Source organism: Dipodomys spectabilis, unplaced genomic scaffold (assembly GCF_019054845.1).
Source record: "Dipodomys spectabilis isolate Male_0828 unplaced genomic scaffold, ASM1905484v1 ptg000175l, whole genome shotgun sequence".
NCBI lineage: Eukaryota > Metazoa > Chordata > Mammalia > Rodentia > Heteromyidae > Dipodomys > Dipodomys spectabilis.
Genome location: NW_024870852.1, coordinates 19,463,943 through 19,485,555, shown reverse-complemented (window position 1 = coordinate 19,485,555; position 21,613 = coordinate 19,463,943). Strand labels below are relative to the sequence as shown.

The following is a 21,613-nucleotide window of genomic DNA, read 5'->3' as shown; positions in this document are numbered from 1 at the left end:
TTCCCTAAGGAGGACCACTGTGGGCAACAGGGAAGGAGGCTGGAGACAGATCTGAAGCCGAGGCTTCCTTATTACCTCATCACAGGGGACCAGCTGCAGTAGCTTCTTGAGGATCTCAACAAATAATTTTGTGGCAAACAAGGCAGAGAGCTTTCTTCTGGAAAATCTAACTGAATGTGTAAACTATCCACAGTGAAATGAGAGGGGAGAAAAGTAATGCCTACTACCCTCCTTTAATAGATGACACAGCCAAGGCTCACAGGGAGAACTGACTTTTCCAAGGCCTCTGAATTGTTTACCTTTGCTGGATGTCTCCACCTAGTCACCAATCACCTCCTCCTCATTTTCCAAGGACATTTGCTCCCAGGCTCTGTCCTCTGACCTCTTACGGGGGAAAAAAATAAAAGGAACAGAGGCATGGAGAGGAGAGTTAACAAGAACAGATAAAGGAAAGTATGGAACGCTGCTCAGCCCATCTCCAGGATGGCATCAGGGAATCTCCTTCCTAAGCCCAACTTTCATCTCTCCCCTGGAAAACCATTCAGGGAATGGTTTCCACCAGAGATGTTAGGATAGTATCTGCCACTCTATCCTCATTTACAGTAACCTGAAGACTCAAGTCCAGCCATAGCCCCTCTGATGCAATGTGTAGTCCATGGACATCTGTGAAGTCCCCGGGGCACTAAGTCCTCTTCAGACTCAAAGCATTTCTCGTACCCAGAGCCTGTGCTTTGGGCACTCTTTTCCTGGTTATCGTTCAGCTCCTTCTACATCTAATGCAGATAACTGTTACCTGTCTACTGGAAAAACTCATAAGCTTTCCTAGAACACTTTTGCCCTAAAAGCTAGTGTCCAGTTCACAAGAAATGTTTTCCATGGGTTGGGAATGTGGCTCAATGGTAGATTGCTTGCCTAGCATGCATGAAGACCTGGGTTCGATTTCTCAGTACATATAAACAGAAAAAGCCGGAAATGATGCTGTGGCTCAAGTGGTAGAGTGCCAGCCTTAAGTAAAAGAAGCTTAGGGAAGGTGGGGCGTTGATGGCCCATGCCTATAATCCTAGCTACTCAGGAGGCTGAGATCTGAGGATTGAGGTTCAAAGCCAGCCCTGGTAAGAAAGTCCGTGAGACTCTTAACTCCAATTAACCACCAGAAAACCAGAAATGGTGCTGTGGCTCACATTGTAGAGTGCTTTCCTTGAGCTGAAAAAGAGCTCAGGACAGCACCCAGGCCTAGAGTTCAAATCCTACTACCAACAACAACAATAGAAGAAGGAGGAGGAGGAGGAGAAGGAGGGGAAGAAGCAGGAGCAACAGCAGTAACAGCAGCAGCAGCTGCTGCTTAGGGAAGGTGCCCAGGCAGGCCCTGAATTCAAGCCCCAGAACTGGCAAAAAAAACGTTTGCCAAAAGGAACATTTCCTGGCCATCAAGGCCAAAGTCTAGACTGAGCTTCACCAAGCAGAGCTGTACAGTTCTCACAGGGTGCTGAAGTCAGAAAATAACAAGTCTTTCTTCCTCCTCACACAGTTCCTAGTATCAGGACTAATGTATAATGGATCTAAGAAGTCCCACAGAAAAGAAAGGTTTATCTCCAGGTTCTTTAGAATCCTTATGACAATTCTAGGTGGGCAGTTGTATGCCAAGTAGGCACTATGTGGCTTTTGATTCTAATACCCGTCACAGTCACACCCTGATGCCTGGGTGGGTGAGCAGATCTCTGTGCACCCTGTACTCCCAACTTGAGAAGACATGAAGTCTCACCAAATTGGCAGACATACAGTCATGCTTTTAGGGGAAAGCCAATTATTGTGCTATCTTCGATTTAAATGATTAACTTCTGTCAGAAGGACTAGGACTTCATAAGACTAGGAATACTGACACAAGATGCTATATTTCCGTACAGGTCATTTACACTTCCTGTTTCCCCCTGGAAGGGATCTGCTTCATCCCTCCTCACTGCACTACTAGGCTGCGCTCATTTGTTTGGGGTGGGTTTTGCTTGATTTGGCTCCAATGGCTCTAATCCATCATTGGTATGAAAATATCCATAGTGTCCCCTGGTCTTCATGAAAACAGCTTTATAACAAAAGAAAAAAGGTGGCATCGTGCCCCAAATTGTTAATAACTCCTGTGTAGGAATTCTGCCTAAGTTCATGGCTGAAGAAACCCACGAAGCCTCTAGAGATAAACTGTCTCCCTGATGCTATCAGAGGAAAAAACAACAACTCTAAATGGAATCGTGACTACAACTGCAAAGTGATGTTACGTAATCTCTGAAATCAGCCATCTTGTCTATTATCTGGGACCCAAATTCCTCTTTAACTTCATTTGAATTGTATTTCTATTCTTTCTTTGCACTTAGGCAAACTTGTGATGCAGAGGTAAAAGGATGTGAATAGCATGACTACCCACCTTGTAGTTAATTTCTTTTTCCTGCTGGCATCTCTTCAGATTTTCTGCTCTTGATTGATCAGTGTAGAGATTCTACGGAACTAGAAGAAAAAAGGATTAGAGCCAGACATAATCTGAGATAACTAAAGCAATCTTTTGTTAAAGTTTGTTAAAAGTTAACAGTTCCTATTAAACATATTCAATGGGGCAGCCAAATGTTAATGAGATCATACCATAGATATGTTCATATGAATACAAGAATATTCAGTGAAGTAGCAAAAAAAAGGGAGAAAGTTACTAAATAACTATTAATAAGGAAATAGTTAAATTATGGTGTTAGAAACCATACAGCTATTTCAGGGAATGAAGGAGATTTCATTGTCCTGACATGGAAAAAAATACGTTTGTTTAAAAAAAGTATACTATAAAAGTACATATATTATTGCTTTTATTCACTTATAGAAACAGGGTCTCGGCCTAGAACTCAGTATGTAGTCAGGCTGGTCTCAAACTAGTGTGCTGAAATTACAGGCATGCACTACCATACCTAGTTTATATTATTGCTTTGGCTTTTTTTTTTTGGTTGGTCATGGGGTGTGAACTCTTGGCATGGGCGCTGTCCCTCAGCTCTTTAGCTTAAGGCTAGGGCTCTCCCGCTTGAGCCACAGCACCATTTCTGGTTTTCTGAGTGGTTTATTGAAGAGTCTCATGGCCTTTCCTGCCCGGGCTGGCTTTGAACCTCAATCCTCAGATCTCAGCCTCCTGTGTAGCTAGGATAACAGATACGTTAAGTGTCTTACAGACTTTCTTACCCATGCTGGCTTTGAACCACAGGGTTCAAAAACCACCCTCAGGAGTGGCAATGGGCTGGAAAGGAAGTACAAATGCCAGTGTCTCGGCTTGCTGGTTGGCCAGATGCTCTCTGACTTCTACAGTACAGGAGGCCAAGAGCCCAGATAAGAGAAGTAGGGATGGTTTGCAAATCATTTGGACAGAAAGAGAAAAGTGAGGGATAATGAAATAAGAGAGAAAGAGCACACGGCATTCCCAGCAGGAGAGCTATCTGCCATCGCAGTTACCTGGAAGGTGCTCTGCTCTCCTCTGGTAGAAAGCTTTGCTTTAACTTTTTTTCTTTTTTTCTTTTTGTCGGTCATGGGGCTTGAACTCAGAACCTGGGCACTGTCCCTGAGCTCTTTTGCCTAAGGCTAGTGCTCTACCACTTTGAGCCACAGCTCTACTTCCGGTTTTCTATGGGTAACTGGAGGTAAGAGGCTCACGGACTTTCCTGCCCAGGCTGGCTCTGAACTGTGATCCTTAGATTCTCAGCCTCCTGAGTAGCTAGGATTATAGGCGTGAGCTACCAGTGCCCAGACTTCTTTACTTTTTATTTCATTGATAATTGTTTTGTGAAAGTAATAATGCACCACATTTCTGCAGGCCTTCATAGTTTACAAATATCTTCTTGTTCCCATTCCCACAACAGCAACTACCACCTGCACAGCCCAGGCCAGCCTCCTGAGGCTCTACTCTTCTCCTTCTCTTACCTTCCACAGCCTTAAACTCCTTCCCACCACCCCTTTCTCTTTACCAACACTCTGGTTTCCATGTTTCCCTGCCTTGGACCATTTCACATATGTCCGTCTCCCTGCTTGGGTTATCTTCTTACTCCATAGCATCGTTTTCTCTCCCCTCTTGCCTCTTAGCACCGCTGCTTCCTCAAGGAAGCCCATCACCTACATTCTCTTCTTGATCAGCCATGTTGTTCCTCAAGTCCTAACACTACTATTGGTCCCAGTGAACTTCATGTGGGAGGGGCCAGGTCTGTTTTATTTCACTGTCCACCTATTACCCTGCCTGGCGCTGGCACTATTAGGTGTTCAGTGAACATTGACCAACCATGTGAAAAACTGTCATTGTGAATTGAAGGCTTGGCTCCAAAGCTACTGCTCCTCTGCTCAGCAGTGCTGTCTCTCTCCTGGGGTAGGTGATCACAGGTTAAGAGTCATTTTATTCCTGTCAGACTATGAGTGACTTTGACGTCTTATTCACTCCAATACTCTCCACAGCCCCACACACAATACCTAACACACCCAGGTTCTTAATAGTACATGAACTCACGTATCTGCAGGAAAGTGCAAATGGAGGCTGCAAGATTCCAACCACTTACAGATATTTTCTCCTGCCTAGAAGACCAGAGCCCAGACCATGAGTATCTCTAGGATAGGCAAACACATGAGGCTCTGCCCAGGAGAATGCAGAGGTAGTGGATAAATAAGGGCATGGAAAGCTAGGTCCTTATTCTGACCCAGACCCCTTGGACAGAATTAAGAATGCCCTAGCTGCCATACTTCATTTCTTTTGCACTCTAAAGGTCTGTTATCATGTTCTTACTGGCCAAGTAGAAACCAGTAATTTCTTGGAAGATAACAAGCCTCTTTTAGTTGAGAAATGCTGACTTCCTCTGGTAAGAGTGGCTACATTCTGATCTGTAATTCACCGACATCATAGCTGACTACAAATCACAGCTGACTACAACTTCCAAAGAAATCATGCCTTGAAGGAGCAATGCTCAAGGGTTTTGGTTTTTTTTTTTGTCAGTTGTGGGGCCTGAACTCTGGGCCTGGGCACTGTCCCTCAGCTCGTCAGCTCAAGGCTAGCACTCTACCACTTGATTCACAGCACCATTTCAAGCTTTTTCTGCTTATGTGGTGCTGAGGAATCAAACCCAGAGTTTCATGCATGCAAGGCAAGCACTCTACCACTGAGCCACCTTCCCAGCCTCTCAAGGTTTTCCTAAGGCACTACTGAAGGGTTTTCAGGAGGCCAGGAGCTCAGTCCAGAGGCATGCAAAATAACCTGCTTTCCAAGAGGTTTAGATGATTCATCTGTCTTCACTTAGGAATCATGTCTGGCCCTTTTGAGTTCAGTTGACTTAATCAGCTGAGGTCAACCTTTCTCACACAGGACCTAGTATGAGCCTCCTCCTTAGGTGGCTGGGCCAGGGCCTTTCAGGAGACAAGCACCCACTTCTGTTTTCAGCAACTGCACTGACTGACTGATGTGCAGTCCAGCATCAGTTGACTGGATGACAAGAAGACGCTCTGGGACTTTGTAAAGCCAACATGGCAGTTCCAAGATTCCTCCTGGTGATTTCCAAAATTGATGTGTTCAGAGAAGACTTGAGGCTCCTCACATAAACACTATCATATGACTGTGAGAACAGAGCTTGTGAATACTGCAAACGTTCTCTTTCTGAATATTGTCAGGGTGTAGTCCTGAGTATATATTTCTTCACCAACTTATAAGTGCCTTTCACCTGCTCCTTTTGGAGTAGGTCTGACTGACAATGAGCTCCTATGACTCTGTAGAGGAGATGATCTGGTGGGAGATCTTGAAGCTAGGAGGTGTTAAGGGTGGAACTCTTACTTGCTTTCTTTTCCCACTTCTCACTTAGCCCTAAAGTGACTACTTTGAGACAGACAGTGGTACTAACCAGTTCTGGATTCAAAAAGGCCCACAGGGACAGGAGCCAGACAGCCAACAAGAGAGCACAATAGACAGACTAAGGGAACGGCACACAGTGCAAAAAGCTGAAGAACGCATCTCATGAAGGTATTCATATTAAGACCCACCTCCTTTAACACACAGAGGAACTGAGATGGGGAGAGGAGTGAGGAGATTAAAGTGTACTGGTAGCACATCAAGCATTCCACCTCTGTCACCTGCCAGCTGTGACAGGCAAGTCACTTCACCTCTTTGTGCCTTTGGTGTAAACTGGAGATTATCTCTCAAATCATGCTGTGAAGATTAAAAGGATTCAGCACAGGCAGATGTCCAGCTCTGTGTGTGATGAATATCTCAGGAAGATACATGCTAGTAGAGCTCAGGATGCAGTACTCTTTCACATCTCCTTACTCCAAAGATGCCTGAAACTCACCAGTGGGGTGGCTTATGCAAGGGAAAGTATACTGTAAAAGCATAAACAAGAAACTAAAGGCTCTTTCACTGTTGTGGGGCACATGAAGGCCTGAATGGACGAATGAGGCATGCCATCCTTTTGTAACCCCTGCCTCCTGGCATGGATTATTATTATTCAAAGTTTCAAGATCCTCTGTGTGTGTGCAGGGGCGGGGGGGGGGGGGGGTTCCCATTACCCAGGCCTTCAGTGGAATAGCTACTGGGAACAATTACAGCTTCAAGGTGATGAGAGAACTTTCCTGTTAACCATGACAGTAACTCAGCTTCTAAATACCACACCTTCCTATGGATTATGGTCTCTATCTACTTAGATAAACCATTTTTAAGTGTGCATGCTTGTGTGTTTTCCTTCTTTAGGACACTAAACTTGAAGAAAATCACGAAAATTCTGAAGTAGTTTATTGGTGACCCTTTTATGACCTCTTATAGGTGCTAGTGTTCAGCCAGTCTGGGATACTAACAACCTAGGAAACTTTGCTCCTAATCCCATAACTATCTGCCACAAAGGGGAGAGAAGTATGGATGGTTTATTCCAACTTGAACTCAGAAATATCACAACCAGCTAGTTTTGTACCTAAGGTCACACAATTTTCTTGGGGGTGGGGGGCAGGCCTTCTAATATATGGTAGGATGGGACTCATATATGCTTTGGAAATGCTGTCTCATTCAAGCTCCACTTTTAGCTCTACTTTTTGCTTTTCAAAGCCGGAATATTTTCTCTTTAACTTTTCAAATATATGTAACCTGCTAGCAAGGGAAATAAATGGGCCTCAATACCTTGCAAGCCATCTCAGGCCACCTGACAACCTTTAGCTCAGAGACCCACTAGGCAGGGAACTAGGGGCAACAAGTCCCTCTCTTTTCTTCTCTACATAGAGTGGCTCATTTCGTTTCAAATCCTGAAAATAGATAACAAGTATAGAAAGCCTCAGGGCTGACATGGCTTGTTTATTTTCTAAGCATAAACAACAAGTTTTTGAAAGGAAGCAGTAAGAAGACCACAAAGCCAAAGTTAAAGATTTCTCTTCTTTCCATCTTGGAGTTCTCAAACCAGCTATTTTAGGGTGTGATTAGATACACCATAAAATTTAACCAACCTAGATTTGAAATGAAACATATAATTTTTTATTTATAAATGAAAGTGTATAGAGATTCTTAAGTTCCAGACATTTCTTTCTAGTAAAACATTTTGTACCACCTTCAAAATAGAAAAAAATAATAAGGTTTTCTGCCCAGTATCAGTGGCCCATGCCTATAATTCTAGCTACTGAAGAGGCTGAGATCTAAGGATCATAGTTCAAAGCAAGCCTAGGGGACTTTTATCTCCAATTAGCCACCAAAAAGTAGAGCTGTGGCTCAAATGGTAGCTCTCTAGCCTTGAGCATGAAACATCAGGAATAGTGCCCAGCCCAAGTTCAAGCTCTAGAACAAAAACAAAAAGGGAGAGGGCAGGGGTAGGGGTTTCTTCACCTACATCTGGGCCAAGGAGCTGCTTTTGGAGCCCTTAATACTCCATCAAGTTCTCAGGTGAAAAAGTAAACCAGCATTTGAAGAGATCCTATCTGGGAGACTTGAGGATCCGACTTTAGCCGTGGGCAATTTCAGAGAAAGCTGTAATTTTCAGAGCAAGTTCCCATACATCATAACATAAAAATAGACTCTGTGACCAGCAAACTGGAAAGCAAACTCTCCAGAGATCTCTGCTTCTCCCTAGGGGTGGGGGGCGGAGGAGGGAGTAAAGTTCTACTTACAGGAGCCAAGTTTTCTCCAAGTCCAGAGGTTCAGGGCAGAAGTGAAGGTAGAATTCAGCGACGTTTCAAGATGAACAGTCCAGACCCAAGGTGCAGGCAGGAGTCCCTCTTGCCCTTTCTCTTTCCCAGTGTCGCCTAAATGAAAAGCACTTCGAGGTTTTAGTGGGTGTTTCCCACATCTCTGGCCAAGTCCCCATTTGTTGTAATCCAATGCTCAGCCTGATGATGTCAACCACTCGACTCACTTGCTCAGTTTCCACTCTCTTTCCACGGGAGAGATCCATTTCCTTTGGACAATGAGCCAGGGGGCTGTAACTGCATCCTAGACCCGTCACAGTTGCCTAACATCCTTCCTTCAATTTTCATCCCTGCAGCCTTAGTGACAAAGGGCTTCCTATCTACTCGTGCAGTCAGGGTTCCCAGCATAAATCCCTCTGCTTCCAACAGTTGCTGCTGACTCTGAGCTATCTTCTCTGCTTTGCTGTTTCCATTCATTTCTTAGATGAATAATAGAAAGGAGACCTTGACCATATATCCAGCTCTTTCTCTCTGCCCAATTCTCCATGTTGCTTCATTTCTCTATAGTCTCCTAGGCATATATGGAGTGCGGTGCATGCATTTGTCCACATAAAGAGACCATAAGCAAGCCCCCAGGAAAGAAAGGCTGGGAAACAGTAGCTAGTCAGGCAGTACTGGTCTATTGCTTCAGGAACTGGGCTCTGTTCTTGGTCCTATACTCCCACTCCCTGGACTACATGAGTGGCCTCAAGCAAGTCATTTCCCTGTGCAATGGAACCTCAGTTCCCCCAACAGTAAAATGATGGCTTAATTGCCTTCCTTTCTCAGATTCCATGATTGAGAATCCACACCTGCAGAGCTTACTAGCTTATGCATCCTACAATAGACACATACTTAAGCAGGGGATAAACCCTGGTCCTAGAGTCTAGGCTTCTCACCTTCCTTAAACCTCTTTATGATGGAGCTGGAATGTCTTTCTGGGAGAAAACCATAAAGAATTCACTGAATTAATCCCAGGGGACCTGAAGAAAAGGCAGCACAAACTATTAGATAAGAGAAACAAGAGCCAGTAGCTCATACCTGTAATTCTACTCAGGAGGCTGAGATCTGAGGATCTGGGTTGGAAGCCAGCTCAGGCAAGAAAGTCTGTGAGACTCTTATCTCCAATAAACTACTCAGAAAAAGTGGCACTGTGACTCAAGTGGTACAGTGTTATTAGCCTTGAGCACAAAGAGGCTCTGGAATAGTATCCTGAGTTCAAGCTCCAGTACCAGCAAGAGAGAGAGACAGAGAGAGAGAGAGAGAGAGAGAGACAGACAGACAGACAGACAGACAGACAGACAGACAGAGATAGAGACACACACAGAGAGACAGAGACAGAGACAGAGAGACAGAAACAGACAGACAGAGACAGAGACAGAGAGAGACAGAGGAACAAGAAATTTCAGGATCCACAAGGAAAAGCCTGGAGAGAAGACACAGGGAGCTGCTCTACTCCTGTGGGATGGCAAGGAGAACTGAGTATGCTCTGGAGCCAGAGACCTGGGGCTGGCTCCTACGTGACTTCTCTGGACTTCATGTTCTTCACTGTGAAGTGGGCTACTAGTGTCCTCACTTTAGAACTGTGAGAATGGCACTTGTCAGGGAACTAAAAGTAGTCAGCACACACTGAGTACAGAACAGGTGCTAGATCTCAGTGGTATATATAATCTCACTGATTCTTCCAATTCCCCAGGTGAGTGAGGCCCAGGGCTGCAGTATTAATCTCCTTCCTGGACAAGAAAATGAAACAACTGACATGCCCAAAGTCATAAGCTCAAAATGAAAGGGCTAGAATTAGAAACAGAGACTTATCTCCTAACTAGGTCGGTATGCATTCCACACACACAGTTGCTATTTCTTAAAATGGTCACTCTACCCAGCCTGGTAAAGGAAACTTCAGGCCACCAGGTCAGAGGGGAACTTATCTACAGGACTTTGCTACCAAACTATTGGGTGGCCTAAAGCAAGTCTGGCTTCAACTCCCTGTCCCCAGGGGGCAGCTGTGATCTGTGTTGATGTCACTCTTCTGGGTATAAGAAGTTAGGACTGGACTCCATGGAAAGCAGTTCTTTACAGGTGTGGGTAGAGGAGAAGTGGGTGGTAGTTTATGACTTAAGGCTTTTTATTTTTTAGCAGAATACTCTGGTACTTATTAGGAAAGACCCAAACATAGGCTCTGTTAGGATGGTTTTTGAACTAGTTTGTGAACTGTGGTGGAATAAAAATCTACCAGCTCCCAAACTCCTAAGAGCAGCAGTTAACAGCTGAAGTTAAGAGGCCTGCAGTAACAGATGAGAGAGGCCTGGGGTCCGTATAGTCCCAGGCCATCTTCTAGCTAGGGGTAATTTGTCAACTCCTTTGTGTCTCGGTAGTTGCACGTAAGATGGAGATACCCACAGCATTACCCTCTAAGATACTTATGTTGGATAAGTACCTGCCACATACTGTGAGTTCAAAAATAGTTGCAAAAATAAGTTGCAATGTCTTAATGATAAAGACACTAGCTTCAAATTCTGACTTCCTTTTACCTTCCTCTGCCTTAATGATGTGGCAAGGATGACAAAGACTCAAGGTAATCAAGTCAGGAGTGTCAAGAAGCCAGAAGAAAGGCCTGTATTTCTCCAGCTCAAGTAAGGAACAAAGGCCCACCTCATGGAGAGCTGCTCTCTGGGAATGTACTTAGCCTAGAGGGACTGGAAGCAGGGCCATTGTTTGGCTGTGCCTTTATTCCAGAAGTTTAAGTGGGAGTTAGGAAATGAAGGCAGTTCTTGAGAAGGATCAGTTTACTGACGTCACCCTTTGAATCAAGTTTTGTTGGTTGAACAAAACTAACAGTAAGCAAGGAGCTCATTCATAACACAAGATCACTTTCTACAACAAGTACTCTGTAACACTTGCCTTCCAGGCAGAATAATTCTGCAAACAACAAATTCCAGGAAGAAAGATCCCTAAGGACAAGGACCTCAGTTTGCTTCAGGCTATAACAGTAGAGATGCTGTGGGCCAGGCCTTGCTCAGCCAAGCTGTCTACAAACATCTCCTTAACTAATCCTCACATCAATCAGCTGCAGGAGATAGGGTTGGTATTCATAGCACAGTGTAGCCACAGGTACACAAAAGAGGCTAACCAAGCTGCTAAATAATTTCTAAAAGACATAAACATTTCATAGAAGCATGACAGAAGCTTAAGTAACAAAGCACCACTGGGGGAGTGGGGGTGGGGGAGGGCACATTCCTGTAAAATCTCAGAACTCAGGAGAATCAGCTCCAGGCCCTAGCTACAAAGTAAGACTTTGCATCAAAAAAATAAAAAATGAAAGAGCAAGAACCACTGGTGGGGAGGGGAGGGGAGGGAGAGATAGGATAGAAGGACAGTGGAAAAACACCATTAGAAATAAGAGACAAATAGCTGTTTAGAACCCTGGGGTTCCAGGAAGGCTCTAGGCCTATAGAAATAGAGAAGACTTCGAAGCAGGGATGAATATTAGGGGATCAGCTAAAGGTCCTGCGCTAGACAGTTCCTTACTCTAACACTACTGCAGCACTCGAGTTAGAAGTGTAGCAGAACCACAGGCAAAGTCAGGGAGGCTCTTTAAATAAACTGAATGAAGTGTAGGGGTGGCCTAAGACTGGCTCTTTAATCTGACATTAGAAGGGCCCTGAAGTCTAACTGCTGGTCCTGTTTCTATGCCCTGTCTAAAAACACCCCTTCCATTTGGCACAGAGAGCTTCCAACAAGTTCCCAGGCAGGGGAGAGGCCCATGAGGCAAGCAACCAACTATGGAAGAAACCAAGGCCTAGCTTCTAAAAGGAGCCTTTCATTATTGATTGTGATGTCCAAGAAATCTATCACAAAGCATCTGAAGAAAATCAACAGCATGAAAAAGACTACAATAGAAGATAGTCCTTATAAAACATCAGGAAATTCAGACAAATGAGAAGCTTAAAAAAAAAAAATCCCACGTCTTCACAAAGTCTAAAGGTAATGTTTCCATGAACATAAAGGAAATTAGCTGACAAAAATGAGTTCTTGAGAATTATCAATATGAATTCAGTACAAGAACTATAAAGTAAGAAAGAGAAATCTTTAACAATACAGGAAAAAATACTCATTGGATAAAAACAAATATTCACACAGAGTAAGCATCTAGGAAGTTCAACATGACACTACGTAGGAATTACAGAAAAGAAAAAGGAAATAAAAAAGGTGGGGGGACAATAGAAAATTATCTAAGAATTTAAGAGAAAAATTTCCCAAAGGTGAAGGAAGACATGGTTCTTCAAACTGAAAAGTCTGAAAATGCTAAGTCAGACCTACACCTTGACACAGCCTCTTAACCGTGCAGATTTCAGAAGAAAAATTGTCAGTTTCCAGAGCAGTACACAAGATTGTTTCAAAACTGAAAAATAAGGTTGAGATTGTGGTATATTTCTGTAACTCCAGCAGTGGGCGGCTGAATCAGGAGGGTTCAGAGTTAAAGGTCAATCTGGGTTATATATCAAGAATTTGTCTCAAGGGGTGGACCCATTGCAACAATGAGATATACAAGACGTTATGTCGAAAAAACGGACTTTACAACTTTGGCATGGGGGAGGGGGAGGTGAGAGGGGGAGATGGGAAGGGATGGTAAGGGGAAACAAAGGAGGAGGCAACAATGCTTGATAAGAAATGTGCTCTTTACCTTGCCCATGTAATTGTAACCCCTCTGTATGGTATTTTCACACAAAAAAAAATTTGTCTCAAGGAAAAACAAAAACATGGGCTGGGAAGGTGGCTCAGTGATAGAGCGCTTGCCTTGCATGCAATGAGGCCCTGGGTTCGATTCCTCAGCACCACATAAGCAAAAAGAAAAAAGCCGGAAGTGGCGCTGTGGCTCAAGTGGCAGAGCGCTAGCCTTGAGCTGAAGAGCTTGAGGGACAGTGCCCAAGCCCCATGACTGACAAAAATAACAATGATAATAATAATAATAATAATAATAGTGTCAGAAGGCAATGAAGCAATGCTTTCTAAGAGAAAAGCTCTAAAGAAAAATGACATGGAATTTAGAACTATAACTCAACTAGGCAAGATAAAGACATTTTTAGGTATGTAGGAACCTAAAAGTGCGTTTGCCCAGAAAACTCCTGGAGAACATGTATTACTTCTATGCTTCAGAAAGAAGTGGGCTTAAAATCCAAGGACACAACCTGAGGGGTAGAAGAAAGGCCAATCATGAGACAGAAGGCAGCTCAGAAGTGGTAGACTGACAGATTAGTATTTGATGGAAACGCTACTGAAAGTCTGAGAGAAAGCAGGGAAAGACAGCCCTTTCCACCCAGCCACTAGTCCTTCCCCTGACATGAGTTTCACAAAGCACTTCCGTATTAATTATCTCACTGATCCTGTGAAACAGGAGATGTGGTGCCATTTTCAATTATCCAAGCTTCTTTATCTTTACCCTATTCATTCTACCATCCGTCATCATCTGCCTTCAATAATGCCAAGGACTAGGAGTGTGGCTCACATGGTAGAATACCTGTCTAGCAAGTGTAAGGTCTTGAGTTTTAACTCTAGTAACACACACACACACACACACACACACACACACACACACACACGTCCAATTACTTAAAACCTCTTCATGACATTTGATGTAAGAGTCACTGCAAATGAATAGTTTATGGGGTGGGGTGGGGAGGGAGACATTTTTTCCAGAGGAAACAGAGTAATAAACCACGGACTGTCCTCAGTTGCTCCACTGTCAGCATTTGGCCTGAGATCTCAAAGGGGCTCTCAGAATGTCAGCAGCTGGACTGACTGGCATACAGCATATCAGCTGCTGGCACAGGCAGTTCTGACAACTAGTGCCATTCTTTTTGGCTCCAGAAGAAAGAAACGATGCATGCATGCCTCTACTCTGAAAAGACAACGCCTGTGCCTCCTAAATCTCCTTTAGTCCATGGCCATGTGGCTCAGGGCTTTCAGGGGTTGCCAAGAATCTTGCATAGGCAAGTTTCAAAAGCTCAGGAGTGGGCTGAGCTGCTAACTAGGAGCAGGAGCCAAAAATGGGGAACCGAAGGGGGTGAACACCTGATCCTGGGTCATCTTTACCTGGTAGAAAAGCAGCCCAGGATTTGGGTACAAATGTGGTGGGAGGGTGGGCTGCTGCTCCCATGTACATAATGGCCTACAGCAGTTGGGGGGGGGGGGAGAGCTGTTTACTTGAGTTCAAACTATTTATAGCACCAGCAATCTGCACATATTTGGATGACAAATCTCTGGCTTCAAGTGAGCCGTGCTTTGCTCCTGGACAATTTCACCAAACACATTCCCTCTCCACACCACCCCCGGACCCTCTTGCTAACACATGTTGCCCTCAGGATATCATATTTAAGTTGCTGAGTTTAATTTTAAAAGATTATAAAAAGAAACCACATTTTAAGAGCATATGACTTTAAATCCATTTATCTACTAGTTCTTAGTACACAGTGTTTTCCGTTAAAGAACTTAATCAGAAATTAAATTCTAATATATGCATATTCTTTAAAAATAAAACAACAGTCCATAAATGCACAAAACAGTACCTAAATGATGTAATTTAATATGCACTATGTTGTAATGCTGCTGTGACCCATAGGGAGAACATTTCTCATGGCACAGTTTATACAGAATAATAAAAGGCTTCCAAAACAGATTTACAAACAGTATGTTTGCAAATACACATTTCAAACAAGCACAAGTCTCATTACCAACCAATTCTGGAGCAGGAGCAGTTGAGGTGCGGAGGGTCTGCCAGGGCCCCTATGGCATGCAACACAGAAGAAAGGCCAGACTATAATAACCAAACATGTGGAGCCTTCTGTAGTTTTCAGTCACAAAAGTTGCAACAGCGATGCCAGTGAATTTATTTGGAAAAATCAGCCTATCTCTAAAAGCTGCCTCATTTTTATAGCAAAGTATCTCCCCTGAGCCTAATTCTGGAGATAGAAAATGATTGTCAACCAATATGTAGGTTGGTTAAAATGCTGGAGTCTTCCAGCTCTAATACACAATGCAGGCAGGAAGCAGGGTGGGGAAAAGGCCAGTAAGTGAAGGGAAAGGCTTCCAGTAAGTGTTCAGGGAAGGGAAAGAGGGAATCTTAGAAGGAACACTTATTTTCTTGCCCCTCTTCTTGTTAATGAAGTTCATTAGAAGACAAATGGAGGCTGTAGGTCTTTGTAACTGGCTGGCCTGCAGACTGCTAGCACTACAATAAAGACTCCAACATTTGACTTCTCAAAAAACAAACAAAAGACAAATGGAAGCATCTTTAACAATCTTTCTACAGTCTGCTTCTTCAAGTCCAGAGAGAAATAAGGGTAAGGAAAGGAGGAGATATCTATCTATCTATCTGTCTATCTGTCTGTCTGTCTGTCTGTCTGTCGTAAATGATTTGAAAAGCTCTGGAGGTCAATTTGCCAATCAATGACCAAAAAGTTTTAGATGGCATTAGACATTGAAGTAGGGCTTTACATATACAAATTAAGCACTCCTGAGCTACATCCCCCAGCCCAGAGTATAATATTTCATCCCATGACTCTATTTACAGGACTCTAGGAATATAAGAATATCCCTGTCATTTTTTTCAGAAGGAGTTCCCCAATCTACTCAAACCTGTATCACTTTGTCAACTAGTCCAAAGGTGTGCTGCTCACTCTGTGTCTAGCATTGAACACAAGCCAAGCCACACATGCTAGTGTACACCTACCATGTATAGTGAAACTTTCTGGATAAAAAGAAAGAAGAAGGAAGAGAGGAAGGGAGGAAGGGGAGAAGAGAGGAAGGGAAAAAAGGAAGGAAGGAAGGAAGGAAGAGAAGGAAGGAAGGAGAGAGAGAAAGAAAGAAGAAAGAGAGCGGGGGATGGAAACAGAAACCAAAGTGCTTGGTGAGGAGCAGGTAGACAACCACTAAAGCTGAATGTGAAGCAGAATTCTGAGTAGCCTCTCAGTTCGCAAGCCAGGAACACCCCTCAGGTGCTAATGAGATAATCATAAAAACCAAGAAACCTGAGTGCTTTCTTCTCACTTCCCATGGCTGGCTACACTGCTCTTGGTGGCTTGATGATTATTATAAACCCAGTACATTTCAGCACAGTACCACAAAGTAAAAGATCAAGAGCAAAGCCATATACAGTCCAGAAAAGGACTAAAGGAAACTTCAAGCTAAATATATACTGCTAGGATTTACAACAGAGATCATTTATTAAAGAGCTTCACAGATGAAAACACATTCCAGGAGAAAGTCCTAAGCCCCAAGTAGGACACTCTTTAAAGGAACAGCTGGCAAAAGATCAAAGGGATCCTCGCCTCCCCCTTGGGGAAGACAAAGGCTACTGGCCCAGAGACTTAAGGCAGTTGTGAAGAGTCACACAAAAAAAGAAAAAAAGAAAGAAAAACATGATACGCAATGAAGGTAAATTCAACTGCACAAATTGGAAAAAGCAGGGGGAGTCTGGCACCCAGTTAGAGAGACTACACACTTGTGTATAGTCAGTGTCAGCTTCAAAGAAGATCAGAGAGGACAGTAATGCTAGGACTTCATCTCATGGACCCCCTGGGAGGAGAATCTTTTACGATGGTGCAACAGTCACAGTGCTTATCAAGAAGGGCCTCCCTCAGATGCCCAGCTGATGTGTAGCCACCTGGCCTGCCACTTTTGCCCCTCATGAGTGCCCAGGCTTCCACTCAAGGACTGTGGGTACCCAGGATGGATAGACCTATAGATGGGCCACAGATGCAATCCCAGGGACAAGGATAGAGCCACAGGCCAGCCTGAAAGAACACTACTGGCTAAAGTAGACCTCTCCGGCCTTGTCTTTTAATCTAAAAAAAACAAAAACAAAAAAACCATGAGCCACACTCACAGTCTTGAATTTACAGTTTTGATTTCCTAAAAAAACCCAGGAAACATAATCTAAAATGAAAACTAGAAGGAACACTTAATAGGGTAAAATGCTAAATATATATATATGTACAGAGATACACACACATACATGAACATGCATGCATACATGCAACCCACGGGCTCTTTGGAACTCCAACAATCAACATAGGCTCGCCACTGTTAGCAAAATGAGTCCCTTCCCATAGCTTAGTCCACTCCTTCCCTTCTCCACAGCTTAGCATGCTCCTTTTCTAGGCAGCACCAGGCCCATGTAGTAAAGGCAGTAAATAATCAATTTCCAACCCCCTTTACCTTGGGATGGCACTTCTCTGGGGCAGCTACCACCATATATGGCAACAAGAGCTCCTTAGAGTGACCTTCAGGTCTGGGCAGCTGCAGGACCCTTAATTATCTACCATTTGGATAGCAGCCATAAATCCTAGTCTGACATGATGAAGCCCCTGGCCCCCACGTCCACACCAGGGTCTCCACCTCCTAGCCCCTTCTAGTCCCTCCTAAACCCCCTAGGTTATATAGGTCACCTCAGACAATAGCAGGTGCTTCTTCTCACTTCTCCCATGTGAAAAGGAGTCTTGCCAGCCCCCTTTCCTAGCAATAAACCTTTCTTTGTTCTCTGTACCCGGATATATGCGTGGTTCTCTAGCAAAGTCTTATTAATCTTAATTCTATTAACCACAATGAATGTTTTTTTTTTTTTTACTGAGTAGCCCAAAGGATCTTGAGGAAGTCTTATTACCTAAGGAGATATTAGGGGTCCAGACTGGACATCTGAGCACTGAGACCTCTTCTAGTCTCTTAGGATCTTCTTACACAGAAATGTAGCTCTCTGAACAAGCAAATGATAATCCTGCAGAAATTGTACAGCAAGCAACTCAAAGTGATATAATAAGACTATGCAGAAGTTTAAAAAAAGGCAGTGGGGATTTCTATTCTCTTCCTTATCACAGAAAACAAATTTATAGTTTACTTTGCTTTGGAGTACTGAGACTAAATCCAGGGGATAGAATCCAATGCCTTGTGCTTACTAAGCAAGTGTTCTCTCTACTTATGAGATACATCACTCAAAGAATCTGTGGTTTTAATGAGGTATTTTGAAGAGTCCCAAAAGACTGATACTGCTGAAGGTAAAACTGACAGACTTTGAAACTGTACTTGACTATTTGATATACTTAAATTTTTTTTCTTAAGCAAGGTCTGGCTATGTAGACACATACGTACACACATGAAAAAAAGGGCCTTGCAATATTCAAGGTATTTCACAATCTGGTCTCAATCTACCTGTCATGGCTTGAATTATGTTATTTCAAAAATCACATGTTAAAATCCTAGCCACCAGGACCTCAGAATAGTATTAGAAATGGAGTCTTTTAAGGAGATAATTCAGGCTGGGAATGGGTCAGTGGTACAACGCTTGCCTAGCATGTGTGAGGAACTAGGTTCAATTCCCAGCCTATCAAGAAGAAAAGAGGGACAAATGAGAGAGAAAGTATGAGATTGTATGAGGGGCCTCTAATTCAGAATGACTGATGTCTAGTTTGAGGCCAGCCAGTGCTAGATAGCAACCTTATCTCAAATTCAAAAAAAAAAAATTCCTTCAGTCCTTTATGACTTAGTTCAACAATTACCTCCTCACTATCTATAACTGAACGATTTCATTACCAGGGCCTATAATGGACATTGCAGATTGAAGCTCTGACTTCGAGTGCTCATTCCAATTCTTCTGAGTGAAAAAGTATTAATTCCTCACAATTCCAAATTCTGTAAGATGATCAAAACACTTTATTAGACATCCCTCTCTTAAAGTCAAATTAATCTCTTCATCTGACTGAGAAAAGTGAAGTTAATAAGGGGAGTAACTTATGGTAGAACTACAGATTAAAATGCATGAATATGAAAACATGTAAGTACTAATTAAAATATATACATAGCATGCTTTATAACCTCCCGATGAGGAAGGCCTCTTAAAGTATGATATACAACCCAAAAGTCTTTCAGGAAAAATAGTGATATATTTGGTTATGTGTAAATAAAAATATTTTTTATGGCAAAAATCATTATAACCATTAAAGTAAAACCCAAAGGTTAAGGTGAGACAATCTGTATTTCATATCAATAAACACCCTACTTCCTTAATCTGCAAAGAGCATCTAGAAATTGGTGATACAAAGGCCAGTAACTGAAGAGCTTGATTTCAAGCATCAGTCTTTCCAAACTTGATCAAATTCTGAACTCACAGACCTCCTAGAATTAAACACACACACACACACACACACACACACACACACACACACACACACATACGCGCGCGCGCACGCACGCACACACACACACACACACAGACAGGAGAATGTCCACAAAATACTGGTTAGATATATTAGAATGGAGAGTGGACTATTGTATTACTAATATATAATTTAGAACTTTTATTATTTGTAAGTGAAATGGCCTGTGGATTTTACTTATTCATAATATTCTTTTTCTGTTCTCAGGAAGTGTTTCTGTGAATCTTTCTCTTTTAAATCCTTAAGAATATCTTCCAACCAAAGACATTAAGCCTAGAGTTTTCTTCCTGAGAGCAAAGGTTTTAATTGCTGATTAATGTTTCATTAAAGTGCTGAAGTGTGCTGAAGGGATAGTCCAGTATCTCTCTCTCTCGCTCGCTTGCTCTCTCTCTCTCTCTCTCTCTCTCTCTCTCTCACACACACACACAGACACACACACAGAGTCATTATATTTCTAACAAATGTGTCTATTCAGCTAAGTTTTCAAAGTTTTTGTTTTGAAATTGTTCATAGTATCTTACTGATTGATTGATGACCCGACTAGCTGCAGATTCTCCCAGAGTTGAGTTCAAGTCACTGTTAAGGATGTTTAGGTTGTTACCCCAAACAGAGAAAAACACTGGCACTGATCTTGAGGCCCAACAAAATCCCTAACTTTCATACACAATCCATTCCTGGCCTCTTCACCGTGAGTATACCTAGGTAGAACATACCTTTTTCCTTTCTGTTAGGAGGACAAAGTGCAGTATTCAGTAATTTCCTTTAACAAATACTTCGGCTCTGGTCACCCAGGTGCTTTCCTGCTTCTTTCTTTAGAATCCCCACTGACCTATCTTGTAATGGTCTGGGGTACCCCCTTGTGAGAAATCCCTGTTGCTGTTTTTGGGGCAACTTTAACAGAAAAACTAGTGGAGGGTGGGCAGTTACTAGGTTCCTCGGACCTAAAAGCTTAGTGTGAAGTTATGAGAGGGCTGCTGTAGTTCAAGTTGTCTCTCCTGACTTAAATGTTTCATTCAAACTGAAGATGGCTGTCTGTAATCCCAGCTACTTGGAAAATAAAGCAAGAGGACAGAGAGAGCAAGATCAAAAAAAAAAAAAAAGCAAAAGACCAGGTGCCAGTGGCATCCTTGAAATCCTAGCTACTCAGGAGGCTGAGATGTAAGGATCTCAGTTCAAAGCCAGCCCAGAGCCGGGCGCTGGTGGCTCACACCTGTAATCCTAGCTACTCAGGAGGCTGAGATCTGAGGATTGCGGTTCAAAGCCAGCCCGGGCAAGAAAGACCGTGAGACTCCTATCTCCAATAAACCACCAGAAAACTAGAAGTGGTGCTGTAGCTCAAGTGGTAGAGCGCTCGCCTTGAGCTGAAGAGCTGAGGGACAGCGCCCAGGCCCAGAGTTCAAGCCCCACGACCGACAAAAAAAAAAAAAAAAAGCCAGCCCAGACAGGAACATCCGGAACATACGTGAGACTCTTATCTCCAATAAACCACTAGAAAACCAGAAGTGGCACTGTGGCTCAAGTGATAGAGTGCTCGCCTTGAGCTGAAGAGCACAGGGACAGTGCCCAAGCCCAGAGTTCAAGCCCCACAACTGACAAAAAAAAAGACATGCTAATTTCTAGGCAACTGTGGGTTTTGCTAGAAAAAAACTGATTATCTAATAACTACAGAGAGGTGACTGGTTAAATAAATTATGGTATTTTATATAACAGAAGACCAGTATAATGGAAACACATTGTTTCTGCAAGCTTATCGGTCTCTATTTTATACATAAGGGTACTTCCCCATTGTACACAGTCTCGCCTGGAACCTAAATCTTAAGCAAGCAATGGCACAAAGACAAAGGGACAGTTAAAATTTATTTCTGACAGTATCCTAGAGCAAAACCAGCCTGGCTGCTTCTGCTAAAGGAGGATCAGGGTTTTCTGAGCTTGCCTTGGTTCTGACCATTTTCTGAACTTAGCTTTTATTTCTTGAAGCCAAAATGTTTATAAGTGATGCAACCATAAAATCATTGAAAAGAATAAACTGGATCTATGTGAATGTTAGGGCCAGAACAAGATCCATACTATAATCTCATTTAAATAACTTTAAGACAAGATATCTTCTATTTATACTCAGACATGCACAATTTCTGATAGGATGATCCAGGAAACTGTTACATGTTACTTCTATGAAGAGTGGTAATTTGGAGAGAAAGGAAGAAGCAATTTCACTTATTTTAAGCCAG

At 43.0% G+C, this 21,613-nt stretch overlaps 1 protein-coding gene across 3 annotated transcripts in view; it reads right to left on the bottom strand.

Moving 5' to 3' along the window:
- The window catches only part of Pkig (cAMP-dependent protein kinase inhibitor gamma), a 61,485-nt gene that overhangs the window by 16,421 nt on the left and 23,451 nt on the right, over positions 1–21,613 (bottom strand). Inside the window, exons 2-3 of one of the 3 annotated variants that reach the window (XM_042694736.1) lie at positions 8,122–8,256; positions 2,414–2,493 (exon numbers count right to left, since the gene is read on the bottom strand). The gene's annotated coding sequence lies outside the window, so the exon portion shown is untranslated. Of the gene's footprint in view, positions 1–1,980; positions 2,073–2,413; positions 2,494–8,121; positions 8,257–21,613 lie in introns of those variants that run through there. The other 2 variants (XM_042694737.1, XM_042694738.1) reach the window with 2 other exon arrangements.